Source organism: Adiantum capillus-veneris, chromosome 16 (assembly GCF_014529385.1).
Source record: "Adiantum capillus-veneris isolate H3 chromosome 16, ASM1452938v2, whole genome shotgun sequence".
NCBI classification, from domain to species: Eukaryota; Viridiplantae; Streptophyta; class Polypodiopsida; order Polypodiales; family Pteridaceae; genus Adiantum; species Adiantum capillus-veneris.
Genome location: NC_140946.1, coordinates 119,705,977 through 119,729,029, shown reverse-complemented (window position 1 = coordinate 119,729,029; position 23,053 = coordinate 119,705,977). Strand labels below are relative to the sequence as shown.

At 46.0% G+C, this 23,053-nt stretch overlaps 1 protein-coding gene across 1 annotated transcript in view; it reads right to left on the bottom strand.

Annotated features, from left to right (window-relative positions):
• LOC147439740 (uncharacterized) overlaps positions 1–23,053 on the bottom strand; it is a 296,739-nt gene that overhangs the window by 4,394 nt on the left and 269,292 nt on the right. The gene's annotated exons all lie outside the window — the stretch shown is intronic.

Sequence of the window (23,053 nt, the reverse complement as noted above, 5' to 3'; positions counted from 1 at the left end):
CACAGCAGTAGATCATGCTCTCTTGACACTATTCGTTAAATTTCAGTATAGTACAACCCAGACATCAGGAGGTAGGTCACACACCCGCTATACATTTACTCCAGAGACTGATTTCGTTTATTCAGAGGAGATCTGGGACCGTCTATTGAAAGGCACAGCTGGCACAAATGGTACAGGCCTCTCAGTGGAGGAGTGCACCACGCTACTGACTGAGACATTGCATGGGGCTGCATCAGTGGCATACCCACACACTCAGCCGGGCAAGAGACGACATTCTGGGAGCATGCCCCAAAATAGTTGGTATGATGAAGAGTGCAGAGAGATGAGAGACCAGCTTCAGAGGGATCTTCTTTTAGGAGTCATCACTTACAGACAGTCTCGGATTGCTTTCCGACGCCTTGTGCGACGGAAGAAGCGAGCTTACCTAGCCCAAATGGAGTGAGACTTGTATCAGATGTTCTTGAGTAGGGACTCGGGAGAGGCATGGTGTCTCTTCCATGAGCACTCCGCTCCCCTAGTGATTACTTCACCTGAGGTGTGGGGACAATATGCGACATCATTACTATACGGTTCCTGGATAGGAACCACTTCCAGACCCTACCAAGCCTTGCCCAACTACGAGCACTTTCTTTACACCTGAGATGGTACAAAGGGCCATCGACAGAATGAAGACCGGGAAGGCATATGATCATGACGGTCTAGTATCGGAGCACTTTATACATGCCAGGGATATGCTGATAGAGGTTCTCGCAGTGTTGTTCAATCGTGCCATGTGTGAGGGATTACCTGAGACTTGGAGATTGTCTAATATTGTGCCCATCTTCAAGGCTGGTGACCCTACAGAGCCTGGGAACTACCGCACTATCATGGTTGGACACACATTGGCACGGTTGTATGCATCTATCCTGGAGCAACACTTGAGTAATTGGGCAGAGGGCGAGGGGGTACGAGCAAAGGGTCAAGCCGGCTTTAGGAGGGGTTTCTCCACTCTTGATCATATTCTGACACTCAGGGCCATCATTGAGGAGGGCAGAGCACATGGGAGACGGATATATTGTAGCTTTGTGGACTTTCGTAAAGCATTTGACATGGTACCAAGAGCTCGATTGATGCGCAAACTACAGGAGATGGGGGTGCCCATAGAGGTGATTTGGGGGATTATGGCTTTGTACAGATCAGTGATGGGACGGGTACGCACTCCGGAAGGGGTATCTGATTTAGTTCACTCTACCATTGGAGTGAAACAAGGCTGCCCATTGTCTCCTACTCTATTTGGTATGTATGTTGATGAGGTGTCTGATTACATCGATAGAGAGGGTGACAGAGGTGCACAACTGGCAGGGACGTGGATCCCATTGTTGCTATATGCTGATGATATTGTGCTGATATCTGACTCACCAGAAGGTATGCAACGACAGTTGGATGCACTACGCAATTTTGCAGAGGATAGTGGATTGTGTGTAAACCTAGGTAAAACCAAGGTTATGGTGTTTAACACCATACCGCAATGGGTCAGGAGATCAGTACCCACTTTCAAATATGGTCAGGAGATTGTGGAGTATACATATACATACACTTACCTGGGGGTAGTCTTTACTGGGCCGAGATTTTCCTTGATAAGAGCAGCACAGACTAGACTAACTAGAGCTGGTGCGGCTCTGGGAGGAATGGAGAGGATGTGTTCGTTCGCAGGTTCAGTTCCAGGAACCTAGGACAAAGTTATGGCTCTTTGATACTCTGGTTGCCTCTACTATGTTATATGGGGTGCAGGTTTGGGGACCTTCTGTAGGCCAGGAGGGTTGGAGGCGTATGGAGAAGCCCCTGGTATCCATGATCTCTCCGCTGATTAGAGCCAAGGCTTCCGTACCACATGGTATCATTCGAGCGGAATTAGATACCCCCCCCATGGAGATTGAGGCGCTGACTAGATCAGTCTCCTTTGTATACAGTCTGTGGGATACTACTAGAGACAGATATGTCAGGGTGGCTCTAGAGTCCTCCAGACAATTAGCTCTTAATGGGGATACATCATGCTGGTATGCACAGATGGCATCATGGTTTCAGACATATGGTTTCACCCTGGATAGGTTGCCTCCTTTTCAATACTCTCTACAGGCACCCTTGAGGTCTTTGATGCGGGTAGAGATTAATAGACTCATTCATCAGGATCTGATCCAGCTGGACATGAGGAGGACATGGATAGAGCAGATACAGGAGTTGGGCACAAAGCTGGCTTTTTATAGAGAGCATTTTCTCCACCTCACGGGGGATGGGTTTGTGATTAGACCTAGCTATATGGACAGGCATCTTTCTCATGGTGTGCGATGTGCCATTGGCCAGATACGAACGTCCACTCATCAGCTCGAGATTGAGACTGGCAGATTCAGAGGGACACCAGCAGATAGCAGGATATGCCGCTTATGCCATCTAGAGCCAGAGACAGAGGTACATTACATATGTCACTGCATAGTGTACTATGAGATACGAGGCCGTTTTCATTGTCTATTCAGCGAAGGTTTTGGGCCTCTATCTAGGGTCATGAGATACGAGGATCAGAGATGTCTTGGGCTATATCTACTTGAGCTACACAGGCATAGAGAAACTTTACTGAGGAGAGCTGAAGAGCGACAACCCCAGAGACAAATCACAGATTTCTTTACACTAGATATTGTACACCTTGAAGAACAGACAGAGGAGCAACCAACAGTGGAGAGGTCTACCCGCACTACTGGCATTCACATTGACCGAGCATTGGAGCTAGGGAGATCTAGACGACCCCGATGGAGAAGAGGAGCTACACAGTTTCGAAGGAGGCTACAGCAAAGGATTCGCCATACTTTTTTGTCGTCCAGAGTGCAGATGAAGACTCCACAATTCACCAAATTTTCTAGGATTTCTCCTTGATACTCAAATATCATTTCCAAATTCTCACATACCATTTTTACCACTTCTAGGGTGATGCACGCATCACCACAGATCAGGCACCGCAAATAGACAGTTATCGCATGTGTCAAACTTCTCGGGCGGGTCGATGGTGCCTACACCTCCCACTTGCAATATTTACATTCGATAAAGCTTAAACACATTCCCTAGAGCCAAAAGAAGCCACTTGGGACCACATCCAAAGCCTCGATACCCTATCTAGGCACGTACGTATGCTCAACCGCCGGCACACAAGCACGAATATTAACAATGTGCACACATTGCACCACGTTTGAAACTCAAAACCACTTTTCAAATATCCCAAATGCATGTGATTACATCCTTTTGTACATATGACCATGCACATAGGCACTACTTTGTACATACCAAAATTGGTTTATCATCATTGCCCAATCCCAAGTTGAGCATTTGCTCAACACTTGCATCAAACACTGACATAAAACCACAAACGCGATCCCAAACTTCCTCCTGCATCATATGGAAACTCACCCAGTTGCATAGCACCACCTATGTTCCCAAGCACGTTGCACTAGTCAACAAAAAAAGCATATATTTTCTTATCAAAGTGCTGCTACCCACCTGGATGCCAAGCATGATATGAATCTTCTCCAAGGTTGGCACATGCCATGTTGTATCATACTTTGTTCCAATTAGCCAAACCCACAAATACCTCAAAATGCATCTCATAACTAGAGCCCATTCGATTGACAATCATAAATCCAACATTATCTTGCTGATGCATTGACTGCTCTTCATTCCCCACGCCCAAGAGACCATCACTCCAAGCATTAACAACTCCACTCCAAAATTGAAAACGCTCTTCAAAACACTATAACCAGCATCTTCTTCTTCAACACAAGGCATCTTCCAAAAGAAACGCTGAAAACATGCATAAAAAGCCACATAGCATATCATAACCAATTCTTCATCATGCCAACCCGCACCAAGGCTCACTAATTGCCAATCAGGATCTTTGTAGATAAAAGGATATGGCCCATATATAGATTGAAGAATGTGAAATGCATCCATCAAATCATCATGCAAGCAAAAGATCACTTTAACCTCTTTGTCTATCCCATCCTCAAGAAGTTTATACTTAACAACTGCAGGTCGCATAATGTCACGGATATCCCTTGGAGATGGCACTAGGATCAAATCCTTGCATACATAGATCTTATCCCTATCACCTTCATGACCCAATACCTTTACATCACAACCACTAGAGGGCTGCCCAACCCCCAGCTTTGTTAAAGCATATGGACCCAACATCACATCAATTATCATAGCATCATCCTCTCCTGCATCATCTTCACTTAATGTAGAAACTCCATGACCATAGCCTATCATTTCATCTTCATTACAAGAATCCATGTCGTGTTGCTGCAACGCTCCTTCTCAAACATACGTCATCATCCCATACATCGCCACACCAACTCTCATGAGCATCAGATGTATCTCCATCATAGGCTACCTCATCCTCGTCAATTTCACTCTCCTCATCTCCACTTTCTATGTTGCTAATGCTCAAACTTTTACATTTATCTACGGTGTCCTTGCCATTTTGCACCATAGGCATGTGTATGGTCTTTAAATTTGCTTCACATACTATATTTGCATCGACTTTGAGCATATGGGCATTCACACCTGTATCCAAGCTATTAATTTGCTAGCATGAGCATCTGCAACTGTGACTTTATGCACATAAAGTTCATCCACACTATCCATACCACATATTGACAAAGGGCACTTCATGCCTATAGCAACACACAACTTTCTCTCTTTCCGTAATGCTATTTTCAATGCTTTACACATGGATTTGGGTTCTTTCTCTTGCACTTTCATCTTAAGGATCGGTCACAACAAACTCATGATGAATACTTCTATTCTTTGGCTATTGGTAAAAGAGGAATAAAATTCCTCTTTAGACATGGCTTCCACATGCAATAGAGCATCTTTACAAGCTCTCCAAGCATCATCAAATCTTGACCAAAAATTTGCAACAAACTCGTGCTCTTGCATAAACAAACTAGTAACATGTTTCCATGCATCTTGGTGAGGAATCACCTTCTTGAACTGATTCAAAAAGCATCTCTTAAACAATTCCCAATTGCCCTTCTCATCTTGTGACAAGACCTCATTACAGTCTCTTGCATTCCCTCTGACCACTAGATTGATACCTGCAAGCTTTTGCGCCTCACTTGGGACTGCACCGCATAAACATGTCAAGTCGAACTCATATGATGCAAGCCAATCATTTGCATCCTCACAACCTATGAAAATTGATGGTTGGAATGGCACCACCATCATGAAACTCCCTTCAACATACAAAATGTGGATACACCACTGCTCAACATCCAAATCCTGGGTGCACAACCGGTAATTTCCGCTCCTCAGCGGGATCGCCAAAGGATGATGGAGCAAAAGACCCAGAAACTTTAACACAACACAAGGTATTCCCTTAATTTTCTCACCTCACTCACCAACACTCAAAAGCTCAATGAAAATACTATCCACAAGCTCAATTCAAACCCCAAACACCTCGACCTACAAGCCCTTGCCTGCCTGCAGACACTACAAGGTGAGTCGAGTTGATCAACGCTTGAAATCACGCTCGATGGTGACCAAAATGTACAATAAAACCATCAAAAACTCAAAAACTCAAGCCACAAAAGGCCTCTCTCAGACCATTGCAAAACCTTCACCAAACTCCACTTTGTTGGACTCTTTGTAGTAGCCCCAACCCTAATGGCACCGATACAAGGTCACATAGTCTTGCAGAAAGCCGCACCTTCTTCCCTCAATCCCTCGCACACACTTTTTGTGTAAATCTGCTTTGATTAATTACAAGTGGGAAACCTCAAAGCAAGAAAAGAAAGGGATACAAGAAGCGGAGCACTATGAGGCTCCGAAGGCTAAAAACAGTCAAAGTAAATCCATAGGTATCAAGAGTGATGTCTCCAGCGTCATAGGCAAAATGCAACGCTTGACCAAGAGATAATTTGAAATAGGGAAAGGGATCAACAGAAGTGCCTTGGAACATTAAGGAGTTCCTATGGTGCCAGATGGCCCACATAGTCCAAAATCTGACCCCGCTGAAGAACACCACAAACTGAGATTGCGGTGACTGGAGCACTCCAAAAAGCCAAAAAAGAGCCGGAAGGAAAACAAAACCGAAGAGCAATCGATACTTGGCGAATGAAGGCTCTAGAGTGACGACAACACCACAGTAAGTGTGGCACGGTCTTCTCAACTTCAAGGCATCTGGGAGAGCAGGGAAGACGTAATATGCCGAGCATGTAACACACAGCCAACAGGTAGAGCTCCCACCAAGCAATGCCACAAGAAAACACGTTCCTTCAAAGGTAGATGACTCTGCCAAATGCAAGACAATGTGTTTTACCACCATAAGGATGACTCGGAGAGCGACCATAGCTAATTACCCTGATGCATAATCCATACATCAGACTGAAGGATGGCATATACACTGCTAGCTGAGATGCAATCCAATCTAGTAGTAGCCAGATTCCAGTAAGAGAAGCGAGCGTTCACATCCAAAGGAAGAATGGGCGAATGAGCAGCAAACATCCTTTGAATCTCCCTCCAGAGAGGAGAATAGTGAAGACTCAACCGAAAATTCCTCGCACACACATCCATGGAAACCTCAGAACTTCTATACACTCTCCCAAGTGCAAAATTGAAGAGAAAAATCTCTCATTCACTCAGCTCTCATCCACATCGTGTTGTATTAGCCCCCAGTCACTACTTTCACCCCCCCTACTCATATCCTACACAATTCCAGCTAGCTGCTTAGTTCACATCTAGTTGTTAAGATTTTAGTTTTTCACTTTACTTCATTTTATTTTTGTACCCAGACATTGTATTAGATCCACCAATATTGTATCAGTTTGGTCTCATAGGTCATTTTGGCCTTTTGAAGATGTTTAATATAACATTTCATTTCATTTCATTTCTCTCTCTCTCTCTCTCTCTCTCTCTCTCTCTCTCTTTGTCTCTGGGCCGAGGTTTTCTTTGGGGAGAGCAACAGAGACTAGACTAACTAGAGCTTATGCGGCCTTGGGAGGCTTGGAGAGAATATGTTTGCAGGTTCAGTTCCAGAAACCTCGGACAAAGTTATGGCTCTTTGATACTTTAGTAGCGTCAGCTATGTTGTATGCAGTGCAAATATGGGGACCTTCTGTAGGCCAAGATGGTTGGAGACGTATGGACATGCCCTTGGTGTCTATGATCTCTCGACTGATCAAAGCCAAGGACTCCGTACCCGACGCTATCATTCGAGCAGAGCTAGCTGCCCCTCCTATGGAGATTGAGGCGCTTACCGGATCATTCTCCTTTGTGCACAGCTTGTGGGACACTACTAGAGACAAATATGCTAGACTGGTCCTTGAGTCTTCCAGACAGTTATCTCTTCAGGGGGACACTTCATGCTGGTATGCACACATTGTTGGGGTATAAAGCCCAATGTGGTCACCCAGGTAAGTGGGCGGGCCGCCAGGTATGTACACATATTCTTTTGTAAAAACCTAATAAGAACTCACTATGCTCTACACATTACAGTAGAGCGAGTTCACCATATCGTCGTGCTCTTCTTCTCGCACTCTCTCTCGCGTCGCACTTCCGCTCGTACTCCTTCAACTGGTATCAGAGCTCAGATCGAGGCTCGGGGCAGCACTGCAGGAGGCTAGAGTCACCAACTCAGATTGTAGTGAAATTCGACAGGCGAAGACACGGCCCCAAATCTCGTGGGTAAGCCCGAAGGGCTTGGTGTTGTTAGAATTTCATTCTGAGGTCATCTCGGCCACCGTTCGGCTTTGAAAAGGTCTGCGCAGGCCATTTTCGACTACGTGGTCTCAACGGGTGCAGATCCGACTTTGCAAATTGGGGGTTTTCGGCCTACGATTGCAGGTGCTGAGGATATCGACACTCCCAGAGTGTTGATTTGTGGCTGTCTACACATCGAAGGACGGCTCACAGTTCTTGGAGACGTGTCACATACGACACGGGCGCATCTACACACAGACTGTAGGCGACATCCACTAGTTCATCAGGTAGCTTGTGTTTGCTGCTTGATATTCCAGATTTCATCCTGACATTGCAGGTACTTCCACATGGGATGTATTGTCAGAGATGATGTATGTTTGTTGAGGGTTTGCTGGCTGTGAGTCACGCAGCAAACAACCGCCGCAACGGTTACAGCATATAGTGGGAAATTTGTGGATGTATGACTTTGTGGGAAGTCTATGTACTGTCAGATTTACTGCAGCCTTTGTTGAGGGTTGAGTGAGGTTTTATTGAGCTGGGGGATTCTCGAATGTTGAGATCCTTTCGGTGATACAGGTCTTGGAGCGATCCCTCGAGCACCCTTAGATAGGCAGCTAGGATGTATTGACTGTGAGTTAGACAGTTGGGATTGCATCTTTGCTTTATTGCCGTTGAGGCATTGTCACTGTCTATGCTTACAGGACAGTGACAGGACAGTGAGAGACAGTACAGGTGCAGGACAGGTTTACCCGCAGCTTACAGTGTCAGAGAGACAGTGTTTTTTGAGCTGTTTTTTGGTCTGTTTTTTGAGTACACCCGAGCCATTTTACAAAGGAGACTCTGCCGAAATTTATGCAGAATCTGAAGCTTTTTTGGTTCATTTGACAGGTTGATATTGGTTTAGAGGTTAGTTTACAGGGGAAACTCTGCCGAATTTTTCCCAGGAAAGTAAACCACTGTGAAGCGTAGCTATGGCTGGATCACAGGACACTGCTCTTTACAATATCAAGAAGCTGGATGGAACCAATTTCCCATTGTGGAAGAAGCAGATTTGGCACGTGTTGGTACAAAAGAAGCAGATAAAACCTATAAAGCTCAAGGGGATAAAACCAGAAGATATGGACGAAGATGAATGGAGCGAAATGGATGAATTGGCACTTTCTACCATTATGCTGACTTTGGCAGAAAGTGTTTACTTCAATGTAGCAGACGAGATGTCGGCTTATCAAGCATGGTTAAAGCTGAGTGATCTTTATGAGAAGCAGAGTGCAGCTTCACAGGTATACTGGCTTAAGAAGCTTGTTGACTTGAAGATGAAAGAAGGGACACCTATGTCCAATCGTCTGAATGAATTCAACACAATCTATAGTCAGTTGTCAGCTCAAGGTGTCAAGTTTGATGAACCTATTAGAGCTATGTTGCTGTTGATCACATTGCCGGAAAGTTGGGACACTTTTCGCACAGCTTTGAGTAATTCTGCACCTCCAGATGGTTTGAACATAGCAGGTGTAGAAGGAAGTCTGCTTATTGAAGAAACCAATAGAAAGACAATGGACAAAGGCAAAGGAACAGCCTTAGTTGTCAGGGGAAGGACCAAAGAAAAGTACAAAGGTGGAAAGAGGAATCAGTCTCGTAGCAAGTCCCGCAGTGCTAAAGGCAAGAGTGACATAGAATGCTACCATCGTGGCAAGAAGGGTCACATGAAAAGAGACTGCAGAGAATGGAAAGCAGAAAAAGGCAAAGAGAAAGCTGAAGACCATGGTGAGAAGAACAAGTCCTCAGTGAAGATTCAAGAAATAAATGTGACAAACACTGTTGCAGAGGATGACAGTCTAGTGTCAGGAGACATCTACTTCTTGAAGAATACAATGGACTCAGCTCTTCTTACAGCATCTGATGGAAATGCACTCAGTGACTGGATTATAGACTCAGGGGCATCACTTCATGTGTCTCCAAACAAGGAGTGGTTTATTTCTTATGTGACCACTAAAGATCATGTTCGGCTAGGCAATGGGAAGACATGTGAGATCTAAGGTGTTGGAGATGTTCAATTGAAGTTTCAGAATGGCTCTTCTTTCACACTGAAGAATGTGAGACATGTTCCCGCAATTACAAAGAGCTTGATCAGCACAGGTTTACTTGATGATGCTGGCTACGTCACCACTTTTGGACAGAACATGTGGAAGATATCCAAGGGTTCTATGACAGTAGCACATGGAGTAAAGTCTGGAGGACTTTACATGATTTATGTATCAAATGTCTCTAAAAATGTAATCAATGTAACCGAGTAGCCGAACGTTTCTTTGTGGCATAGCCGGTTAGGACATATGTCCAAGAAGGGAATGGAAATCTTGTCTCGTTCTGGTTATTTGCCTGGCTTTTCATTTAATGATTTTGAATTCTGTGAACATTGTCTGTATGGTAAGCAAACACAGCAGCCACATAAGCATAGAAGCAGTAGAAGAGATACACAGTTGGCACTTGTTCATAGTGATTTGTGTGGACCTATGCCTAACCTATCTCTAGGGGGAGCTTCTTACTTTATGACATTTATAGATGATTACTCGAGGAAAGTATGGGTTTACTTTCTCAAGCACAAGAATGAAGCGTTTAGTGTTTTCAAAACGTTTGTGACACTTGTGGAGAATCAGAGTGGCAAGAAGCTTAAATGCTTACGCACTGACAATGGTGGAGAGTATGTTTCAAAGGCCTTTCAGGACTTTTGTGAGTCAAAAGGTATAAAACGTGAACTTACTGCTCCTTACTCACTTTTGTGATTCAGTGCCAGAGATGGTATGGTCAGGCAAAATGCCCTCATACAAGCATCTCAGAGTCTTTGGCTGTGAGGCATATACTCACGTTCCAAAGGAATTTAGGAACAAACTTGAGCCAAAGAGTAGAAAGTGCATCTTTCTAGGCTATGGTAATTCTGGTGAGATGGGGTACAGACTTTGGGATCCCGAATCCAGAAAGGTTGTCCGCAGCAATGATGTTCACTTTAATGAATCCAAATATCATTCTAAACCAGAGAGGGTTGAGGAGATTAGAAGAGTTGTCTTCCAAGAAGATGGACCTGCACGTGCAAGACAAAATGTCAGGGCTCAAGAGGAGCAAGGACAGGATAGATTGGAACCACAGGTTGTGGCTGAGCCTGAGTCACCTATTGTGCGTAGATCTGGACGTGTCACGCGACCTCCTAATAGGTTTGTTCCATCTATGAACTATGTCATGTTGACTGATTGCAATGAGCCTTCATGTTACAAGGAAGTAGTGCAAATGAAGGACTCCGAGAATTGGCAATTGGCCATGCAGTCAGAGATGACAGCTCTGCATAAAAACAAGACATGGAAGCTAGTTAAATTACCACAGGGCAAAAAAGCTCTACCTTGTAAATGGGTTTACAGGTATAAGATCACCGCTCATGATAGTCAGCCAAAGTACAAAGCAAGGCTTGTTGCCAAGGGCTTTAAGCAAGAACAAGGCATTGACTTTGATGAAGTCTTCTCTCCGGTGGTCAAGATGACTACATTGAGATGCTTTCTTGCATCGGTTGCCATATTAGATTTGGTGTTGCACCAAATGGATGTCAAGACAACGTTCTTGCATGGTGATTTAGATGTGGAAATTTACATGCAGCAGCCAGAAGGGTTTGTTGAGAAAGGCAAGGAAGATTGGAAGCAGAGGATTGGGGGGAGTAGCAGTATTATCCAGAGAGAAGATACAACCACTTCTACACATTGCATGAAGAGATGATCATCCTAGATACATGTAGGTGAGGCTGAGAGCTGACACAAGCCGATTTTTATACATTACCATATGCTACTTTCCCCCCACTACATGTCTACGCTGGGCGTAGAGGGGAGTCACCTTTGTCTATCCTAGGCAATGACATATGGGAGTTTTCAAGGGATGGTGACATCATCCTCCTGGGGGACTTCCCCGGTCGGGTAATGCTCAAACAGTCTTCTATGACACTTCAGAGGAGATGCTTAGAGAGCTGGATGTATTAGATTTGGGGCTTGACAGACATTCACAAGATAGAGAGCAACAGACAAAGTATGGGAGACATCTCACGGAGATGGCGCACTACACATGGTCTAGCAATACCTAATGGCCTACAATATTTTCCTAGAGCAGCCGGTGTCACATGCTTTCCACACAGGCATGGGGCCAGCATAGTGGACTATGTCATGGTACAATGGAGCTTCATCCCCTGCATTCAAGATTTCACAAAAACCCAGACCAGTGGGTGTAGCAGTGGATCATGCTCTCTTGAGACTTTCCGTCTCCTTTCAGTACGGTACAACCAAGGTGTCAGGAGGACCCGCTATATATTTACACCAGAGATTGACTCTGTTTATATAGAGATCTATAGTCGTCTATGTTGGTAGCAAGGTCAGGACTCTCATTGGAGGAGATCACCACTTTACTGACTCAGACATTCCATGATGCAACAACCGAGGCATATCCACACACTCATCTTGATTAGAGAAAGCCGTTCTAGGAGCATGCCTCAGAACAGTTGGTATGACGAGGAGTGTAGAGAAATGAGAACAGAGATCTTCTCCTAGGGGTCATCAATCACAGACAGTCTTCTCGGATAGCCCTCTGGCACCTTGTGCGACGGAAGAAGCGAGCGTTCCTAGCTCAGATGGAGCGAGACTTATACTAGTTGTTCTTGGGTAGTGTCTCAAGAGAGGCATGTGATTTCTTTCATGAGCACTCTCCTCCCCCAATGATTACTTCTCCTAATGTGTGGGGTCAGTATGCAACATCCTTATATATGGTCCTTGGACAAACACCCCTTCCACATCCTCTTGAGCCATACCCATCTACGAGTACTTTCTTTACCACTGAGATGGTAAAGACGGCCATTGACAGGACGAGGACTAGGAGGGCATATGATCATGATGGTCTAGTAGTAGAGCGCTTTATACATGCTAGAGATATGCTGGAAGAGCTTCTTGCAGTTCTTTTCAATCCTATCATGTGTGAGGTGCCTACTTGAGACTTGGAGAGTGTCTATTATTCTGCATATCTTTAAGGCAAGTGATCCTAACTATGATTGGACACACACTGGCACGTTTTTATGCATCTATCCTTGAGTAGAAGTTCAGCAAATGGGCAGAGAGTGAGGGCGTATGGGTAGTGGGACAGGCCGGTTTCAGGAGATATTCTCACACTCAGATCCGTCACTGAGGAGGGTGGGGCACATGGGAGACGGATTTATTATAGCTTTGTGGATTTCTGCAAAGCATTTAACATGGTGCCCAAAGCCAGATTGATGTGTAGACTATAGGAGATGGGAGTGACCATTGAGTTGATTTGGGGGATCATGGCTCTATACAGGTCAGTGGTGGGACATGTACACACTCCAAAGGGTATATCTGATTTAGTTTTTTTTTACAGGAAAAAAATCCTTCCATTAGTTAATATATCTTTCCAAATGGCTACAACCGACCTCTGCTAGAGAGGGCTACATCAGAAAAATGGGGAGACTCCCCCAATGAAAAGACAAGATATGCACAATGAGGGCTTATCACGAGATGGGAGGACGAAACAACCATAGTGGTGGCCGGTAATGCCATCTAGGCACGCCTTGAACCATGGTGAAAAACGGCCCTGGGTGCCAAAGTCGCAAGAAAGCCTTGTAGCGCTCCCACATGCAATCAGAGCTGCCCTGAAGTCTCGCAAACTGGCGCCTGAGTGTATGGGTCAGCTCCAGCCAAATGTCACGAACAATCTTTGCTGATGGGACGAGACAAGCCTCGAAGATGCGAAAGCAGCGGGCTTGCCAGATGAAGCAGAGTGTCAAGCCACAAGTGAGCTCCCAACACCACTCTCTATCACTGCACCACTCCTGGGGGATGAGCTCTGTGGTAGGTTGGAGTGTAGGCCGACACCCTTCAATGACTATCATCATGCTGATGGAAGCCATCTCAAATAGGAGCGCTGGGCCCGTGAGTGTAGACCAAGCTGCAACACCCCAAGTGTACTGGCGGGCTGTGGAAAGTGCTTGCATCAGCCGAAGAATCCAAAGCCAAACCTACTGTGCCATAGAGCAGTCCCACAGACAGTGACGCTGAGTCTTCAATGGGTGGCCACAGGTTGCACTTGTTGTCAAGAAGCCGTTGTGTACCAACCAACTCCCAATTGCAGTAGCTCTATGTAACTGGCATGTTAACTTCAAACAGGACGGTAAACTTTACTTCAAACCTTGATTTAGCTTTCACCCATTATTAGTCGTCTATTCTACTTGTGCTATAATGACACAAGAGAGGGGAATGGGATACAGATGCTAGAATGCATCTGTATGCGAGTCAAACACTAGATTGGCCCCTAAATAGGCGCCCCTTTCGGTATTTCTTTATTCTTTTACAGTTAAGAGGAAGTAAAAAGAGTGCTTATAGCACTAAACCTGTATCCCGCAGTTCTTAACCTGTATCCCGCAGTTTCTATCCTGTTTGGAGGAATTTGGGCAGCATAACGACGCAGAACCCTGTCCAAAACAATCTGCAAGTAGGGAATCCTAAGGAGACCACTGTCCTTGTCCTGATTCCACCTTTAATTGACCAAAACAGAGCATAACCAGCCTCTGTAATTTCTAGTTATTGACTGGTTTTTCTCTGTTTTCAGCTCCCTGTAGCCCCTGCATTGTTCCCTGCACCTTGGACTAGTTGCCCCTTGAATCTGGAAGGATTTAGGGCATCGAAGCAACCCCAAACCTGCAAAATTAGAGTTCCGGGAATCCTAATCTGTATCCAGCAATACAACACTTGTTTTGGCTAAATTTTGGTAGCACAATGGCTCCAAAATTGAGCCCAAACAATTCCCAACACTGGAACTTGATTCAACTGACAAAAACCCTCTGATTCCAACTCAAAAAGAGCAATTACAGCTCGCTGGAATTTCTAGTTTCACTTGTTTTGAGCCCCAACACTTCCCATAAGTGTTCTCTGACAATTGGGCACTGTTCCCAATGCATCTGGCATCCATACGGCTGCAAAACAGTAAATTTCAGACCGCTGTATTTTCTGGTTAGGACCTGTTTTTGACCTAATTTCAACTGTCAACTGTCCCTGCATTGTTCCCAATGCCTTGGACTACGTGTCCCTTGATTCTGGCATGATTCCGAGCACAAAACAGTCCCAAAACAGCCCAAAATCAGCAATAAAACAGTGCTGATTTTTGTGTGTTTACTTGAGAGGTTATCACCCTCTCGTTTCCCTGCTTCCTATTCAGGGAGGCTCTTGCCTCAGCAATAGAGCATCAAACCACAAGACTGTACATGGTCAATCTGATGAGCCCACTAGAGGGGCATAACCATAAAAAATAGGGGAGAGAGAGAGAGAGAGAGCAGTGAGAGGTGTGCAGGTCATGACATCCTGCACCTCACTGTACATAGAGGATAAGCCAGCACTCCATTGAAGCTCTCCCACCTGTGACAGCACTCAAAAACGAGCTCACAGCTGAAAATCACGTTTTTGCCTTCTCTTTAAGTAGTAAACTGGCCCCAGAGTGCCAAGTGTCACTCATTTGTGCATTTTCCCGCTTTATACCCTCGGGTCTAAAAATATCTCACCTGCAGCTTCTGTTGACTTGGCCACATAGTAACAAAATGATCCCCATGTCAAACTGCACGTAATGATGCGAAGACATTTTACCGTCCAAAAATAGCACTCCCTAACATTTAGGAGTTTCTGCCATTACATTCTTCTAGGTCATCTGACCCTCTTTGCACATTGCAGCCACACCCAGAACTGAAATGTAGCCTATGTAGCAAAGGATTCCGCTTTGGCTGGCCAATGACCCCACTTTGGCTAACCATAGTCCTTGTCCAACCTTAGTGCTCTTTAGCCCTCAGGCCTGGACTCTCTCTGAACAGTTCCACAGTAAAACAAACGAAATTCCCCAAAGAAAGATAAAATAAACAAAATTGGAATTGCCACTGGCTGGTGACTCTTGTGCAACTAGCCACTCAAACATGTTCCTAGAACAAAACACTCGTCTTCTGTCGATGCACAACAAAACACCTCAAGAGCCTGCTCACGATTGTGCAAATTGGCCTCCTTTCCCTCCAAGTACATGCCTGAGTCGTCAGCAGACTCAGCGTCCAGCAACTCGTCTCCCCTAATAGGAAGCTCTAAACCATGCAAACTGACCTCCTCGGAAGTCAAAAATCAGCTCATCGCCTCAACAAAGAAGAAAAAAATTAAGGGGCCAAGAGGGTAACCCTGCCTAACCAAATGCATGAGCATAAAGCATTCCCTTCTTTCCCCTGCCAAAAGCACCTGACTGTGCGCACATCTGTAGAGAGGTGACAATCCTCTGATCCAAGAATCTGAAAACCCAATATTGCGCAGAGTGCGCTCCAAGAAATCCCAGTCAGCTCTGTCGTATGGCTTCTCAAACTGAGGAGGAGTATCACAAGATCCTCTCCTTGGAGACGTGCGAGGGTAGACGCCTCCCAAAAGGTGAAGATGTTGTCAAGGATACTGCGCTCCTTGACAAAACCTGTCTGGGTCTCATGTATAATGCTCTCGAGTAGCCGCTGAATTCTCAAACTTAGAGCCTTTGCTAAGATTTTGTAGGCTGAGTTGATAATGGCAATGGGCTCCGAATCTTATCCAAGGAGCCTCCCTCCTAGGGGATAAGGTATATCAAACCCTCACTCATGCTGTCAAGCATCTCTCCCCTGTATAGAATGTGTTGGTAAGCGCAACAAATATTCAGACCAAGCAGCTCCCAATACTCTAAGAAGAAGCTGGGAGTCAAACCATCCTTCCCGGGGAAGTGCCCTAAGGGCCTCGTGGAGCTCCCCCAATTGGAGAGGCGTCTCTGGTCTACGATGCATCTCCTTAGTAACTAGGCAAGGCATCTATGCCCAAACCTGCTCTCTGCATGCATCCTGGCGCTCTGAAAGAAATTCACGGTAAAAGTTAGTAGCAACTACACGCATATCCTCAGACTCTGTAGCAACTGACCCATTAGATCTCCTCACCTGACAAACATTGGTGCGTGCATGGCGAGGACCCACAGTATCAAAGAACTCACTAGTAACTCTGTCTCCACCTGGGTCCACTGAGATGCCTAGCGATGGAAAGCAAACTCATGGCGCCGTTCCTAAATGGTGATTAGCTCCTGTCGAGCCTGTTGCATCTGCTCCTCCAACCAAGGACTATCAAGGTGGTGCTCCTGCATCTGTTATAGATAAGCAATGCCATGTCGAAGATGCTTCTCCTCCTCCTTGGCTATAGCCAAGCGAGTTGCAGCCACTCTTCTAGCAGGGGTGCCTTGAGTGCCCAAACTCTCTATCCAAAGCGCCACCACCCGCTCTCTGAGCTCTGTATCCAATAGAATCCTCTTGGGGATGCGCAACATGGCACTCCCACGTCTCTCTCTATCTGCCATAGTAAGAATCATTGGCACATGATTTGAAAAGGTAGTCCCTGCCAAAATGAATACATATCTTTCTATGTCACATAAGTGGTCACTGGCGTAGTCGCTTACAATAAGAATCACAGGCGCATGATCTAAAAAGGTAGTCCCTGCCAAAATGCATACAGATTCTCCCATGTCACATACGCGGTCACTAGCGTAGAAGCAATCTATCCGAGATAGTCCTGCCAAAATGCATACAGATCCTCCCATGTCACATATGCGGTCACTAGCATAGAAGCGATCTATCTGAGATAGATTCACGTCCCCTACTCAGCCGTCAGATCGAGAGAAAGAAAGATTTTCTAAGGGCCGCACAAAGCCCGCATACTACCAAACATCTAAAATCCTCAAGGTCATACATAAGCGCTCCCAAGATGCCAACTCAGCTCCGTGCACAGTAGCATGGCTGTCTCCAATCCTATCCGAGGGGTCCTCCAACATGTTTTAAGTCCCCCCCAACATACCATTGCTCTGCATGAGGCAAAGACTCCACAGTGTGTGACCAAAACTCAGCTCGTGCACTCACATGGTTGGACGCATAGATGTTCCGGAAGCCCATGAGGCCATCGTGAACATGCATAGTAACCCATTGGGCCTTGCGTGGTACATTGATGCCTTTGCCCACAATGGCTTGCTGCCATGAGTCCACAATAGTCATACATACACCTCCCTGGATGCCTCCAGGCCCAAAAGCAGCTGACCAAAAGGTCTAATAGTGGCCACGTAGAATCTGACCACAACGCCGAAAGTAGCTCTCACAAAGACGATGCTCCTGAAGCATAAGTATATCAATCATACCACCCACAAGGAATCTTTGAAGCTCCTGACATTGATACCTTTGCCCACAATGGCCTGCTGCCATGAGTCCCCAATAGTCATACATACTCCTCCCTGGATGCCTCTAGGCCCGAAAGCAGCTGACCAAAAGGTCTCATAGCAGAATCTGATCACAATGCCAAATGCAGCTCTCACAAAGATGGTGCTCGTGAAGCATAATTATATCAATCATACCACCCACAAGGCATCTTTGAAGCTCCTGATGCAAGCAACCCCTATGACGCTGAAACTCGGGTCTACCTAAACCGTGCACATTCCATGAGACAATCCTCATGGGATGAGTGAGAAAAGACCAATGCTGCAATAGCAGCTAACCTCGCTATCTTCAAGGCCAGCTTGAATGGGGAATAATCCACATTCGAGCGACCTTGAGATAGGCGTGTCTGTAGTGACTGTCCCACCTAGACCCAAGCAGAGCATGCAGTCCATAGGGCTACATCCTCTGTCCAAGAATCTTCATGTACAAATACATAGCAAGGGGTACTAGCATTGGCAAAGAAATGAACCACAATGTGCCTACATCCACTTGCATCTGATGGCGTCACACTGAACTTGGCTAGCGGCCAAAGTGTCTGTATCAAATCTGTCATCCCTAGGTTCCCTTTGTGGTGTGAGAACTTTAAAGCCCGGACATGAATCTAGTCAAGGACTGTGTGCAAAGTCCACTGTATGTGATCCCTGCCACACAACGGGAAGGAAAAGCCTACCATTGTATCCAAAGCCTCAGTGCCTCTGGCAGCTAGAAAGAGAACGTGTACTTGGAAGTAAGCTGCCTCAAGGTCGAAACGATGGGTCACTAAGGAATCGGGTGAAGCTGTAGGCAAAGACATTCCACTGTCGGCCAATGTCAAAACTTGTCAACCCACGGGGGACTGACGCAAAAGGAGAGCCATATACCAGAAGTGGTGTCCTCAAGTAGAGCTGTCCATCCCGAGCCATTCGGCTCGTAGCGAAAGCACTGCCAAGAGAGTGTCGAGCTGTGCATGAGTGTCCAATCCCCTATGCAAAGGAGGAGTGCGGGATGGGTTGGGTGACGAAGCTGAGGGACCAACGGGGGAGAGAGGGGTAGCGGGATTTGGGGGCGGGAGGTGGAGACGGGGCAAAGGAGTCGGTAGGCGAAAGAGTGGGGGGGGGGGGGGGGGGGGGGGGGGGGGAGGAGCTGGCAGCGGTGAAGTCGAGGTGGAGGGAGGCTCTTCAGGGGAATCCTACTGCAAAGAGCCAAAAAGGTTCCCTGTTGGAACCCAATGCTGCTGTGGGCTGCAGAAGGGCGACCACCAAGGGGGCGATGTGGAGAGCCCTTCCTTGTCGACGGAGGCCGTGCACCTGCTTCAAGCCATCAATTGGCTAGTCACTAGCCTCTAACGAGGTGCCAGTCTGTGTATCCAGGGTACCTGTCTGCTGTGCATGGTCAGCCTTGGGGGGTTCAGAATGCAATGCGGGTTGAGATCTCCTGCGAGGACACGCCTTTGCCAAGTGGTCCATCTGTCTGCAAATGAAGCACTACTTTGGGTGTCCCAAATACTCCACCCTCTGCCGGAGCCACCCGCCACTCACCCTAGGTAGAAGGACTACCTTTGGGAGGGTGTGGGTGTCTTGAACCAACACGCGTACTATTGGGATACATGTAGCCTTGGCAGCAACTAAAGCTTCCGTGCGCAAGGTCTCGAAGACTGTCTTGATCTCGGAACCAATCCTGGAAAGAAGCGAGAGGTACTCTCTCCTCAGGCCGGGGAAGCAAACCGAAATGGGTAGATCTGCTTCCTCAGCAAGAACATCTTAAGCTGGATCGAAACCATGGCGCCACTGTCGGAAATGAGCCATGACTGCTCGGATGGTCTCAAACTCGATCTGATAGTACTCTCGCCCAAGAAGTTGTATGTCGATGATCTTTCCTACCTCTGCTAGGAGATGGGCCTGTAAGAGGTTGTGCAGCTTGCCTCTGCTAGGTCAACTGCCAATGATCTTGTAGATAACAGAGGTGGCATAAAGGCGCTCCACCTCTCCTACAAGGCTCGCTTGCTCTACTGGCGACACTGCAAGTCGGATGGTGGGCTCGGGGGGTTGGATGAGGGGACTTCATCTGAGTCCCTTTGAGACGGGCCACATGTGTTTTCTACTACAAATGAGGGCAAGAAAAGAGTGTTCCTGCTTGAGCAAATCTTCCCGACGTATTTGAGGAGTCGCCGACAATACTCGACCAGAAGAAAAGGCAGTAGGAGGACAAAAAGGGGGGGGGGGGGGGGGAGCACGAAAGTGATGGGAAGGGGAAGGGGAGACACCATGGAGCAAAGAGGGGTGTGGGAAAGAGGGACAAGGCGGGAGCGTGCAACGGCAATGAGGGAGGTGGACACAGTGGGCGAGGGGAAGGGAAGCCGCAACGGCTGCGGGCAGCAAGGGGGAGAGGCAGTGAGGGCAACGAGAAAGGGGGGGGGGGGAGCATTGGTGATAGCGATGGAGGGAGGTAGGAGCAAGCGTAGCAGCAACGAGCGATCATTAAAATTTCATGCCTGACTATTAAATATCTGATTTAGTTCACTCCACTATTGGAGTGAAACAAGGTTATCCATTGTCCCCTACTCTATTTGGCATGTATATAGATGAGTTTTCTGATTACATTGACAGAGAGGGTGACAGAGTTTCCCAGTTAGCAGAGACATGGATTCCATTGTTGTTATATGCTAATGGTATATGGTATTGTGTTGATCTCTGACTCACCGGAGGGTATGTAGCGACATTTGGATGCATTATATAGCTTTGCGGAGGATAGCGGATTGCCTATAAAGCTTGGTAGAACCAAGGTTATGGTGTTCAACACCACACCGTTGTGGATTAGGAGATCAGCACCGACTTATGGTCAGGAGACTATGGAGTACACATATGCATACTGGGCCAAGGTTTTCTTTCAAGAGAGCAGCAGACTAGACTGACCAGAGCGTATGCGGCCTTGGGAGGATTAAAGAGGATGTGTTCACATGTTCAATTCCAGGAACCTTGAACAAAGCTTTAGATCTTTGATACCTTGGTAGCTTCAGCTATGCTCTATGGGGTTGAGGTTTGGGGACCCTCTGTGGGTCACGATGGGTGGAGAGGTATGGAGAGGCCCTTGGTATCTATGATCTCTCAGTTGATTAGAGCCAGGGCCTCCGTGCCACACAAGATCATTAGAGAAGAATTAGCAGCCTCCTCTATGTATATAGAGGCGCTTACCAAATCAGTCTCCTTTATGCACAACTTATGGGATACTACCATAGACACATATTCCAGATTGGCCCTTGAGTCCTCCAGACAATTAGCTTTACATGGGGACACATCATGCTGGTATGCAAAGATGTCAAGATGGTTCCAGATACATGGCTTCAGCATGGACAACTTGCCTCCCTTCTAGTACTCCCTTGATGCACCATCGCTGTCTCTTACACGGATGGAGATTACTACTCATTCGCCAGGACCTAACCAGTTGGATACTAGGAGGGCATGGAAAGAGACGACACAAGAGTTGGGCAAGAATATGGATTTCTACAGAGAGCATCTTCTCCAACTCACAGGGGATGGGTTTGTGATTTGACCGAGCTACATGCATACACATCTATCTCATGGGTTACGGTGTGCCATTGGTCAGATGCGGACATCTTCACACCATCTTGAGATTGTGACTGGTAGATTCAAAGGGATACCAGCAGCTAGCAGGATATGCCGCCTATGCGATACAGAACTGCAGACCGAGATGCATTATATATGTCAGTGCATAGTGTATAACGAGATACGGGGTTGCTTCCACTGTCTATTCAAAGAAGGATTCGGACCTTTCTCCAGAGTCATGAGCTATCAGGACCAGAGATGTCTTTGACTGTATCTACTTGAGTTACACAGACACAGAGATAGTTTTCTGAGGAAAATAAGAGAGAGAAAATCCCAAAGATAGACTACTGATTTCTTCACACCAAAGACTGGACAGATACAGGAGAAACCACCACTACAAAGCTCACGTCATAATCACAATTGTGGTACTCTTATTGATTGAGCATTGAAGCTAGAGAGATCGAGACGTCCACGACTAAGGAGAGGAGCTTCACAGCATCGACCGAGACTACAGTAGAGCATCCGAGCCATACTATCTTGACATCCAGAGTACAGATGATGATGGATTCATCACCCATTATATCACCCTCTTGTATTGGGCACCCATCCTATCAATGATCACACATACCCCACACAATTCCAGCTAGTATTACTTCTAGATTCATTTTAGTATCTCTCTTTTTATACTCAGACATGGTATCAGTTTCACCAATTTGTAACCGATTGGTCTCATAGGTCATTTTGGCCTTTTGAAGACGTTAATATATCAATTCATTTCATTGTTGGCATGATGTCTGCTGATGTCACATGCAATTTTTATTATTGTTACATCATTAGCATGCTAAATCACGTCTGGTTAAATCAGTCTAAATAATATATCTGCACGATCATCATAGTTGCATGTTCCATATTTCATGCTTCTGTAGTAAAGACCTTGAGCCTACATGTACATGACTGTATTGTTAAGTTCCATGATCTTATCTTTATTGTAAAAGCATGATTAGATTGATAAGATAAGTAGGTTTGGCTCATGGTTGAGAACTGCAATAATGTTTCACTTTTATTTCAATATGAATGTAGCTTGTATCAATGTTTCTTTTATCATTTGGATGACGCTATAGGGTTAAAACTTGGTTTCTTGTTATGGATATGAGTTTACTTTTCTACTATAGTATGTTGAAACGAAGTCTCTTTCTTTTTCTCTGTCATATACGCGTGCCTGCCTGAGGGGCTAGTACTGCTTAGATAGGAACTCCACCCCTCTTTGTTCATGTGATTATGTCTTGTTGTACAATTATTTCAAGTTTGTCAGGCCAATTTCTTTTGTCCTCAAGTCTCTGTACTGATCACTGCCAGTTCAGTAGCACTAGCCCGTGTCAATAACTGATTAGATTTTCAATTTTACAACGTTCTCCTACCTAAAACAATAAAAAAATGGATTCTTTGGAAGTTGCCAGGTACTCACATGTGAATA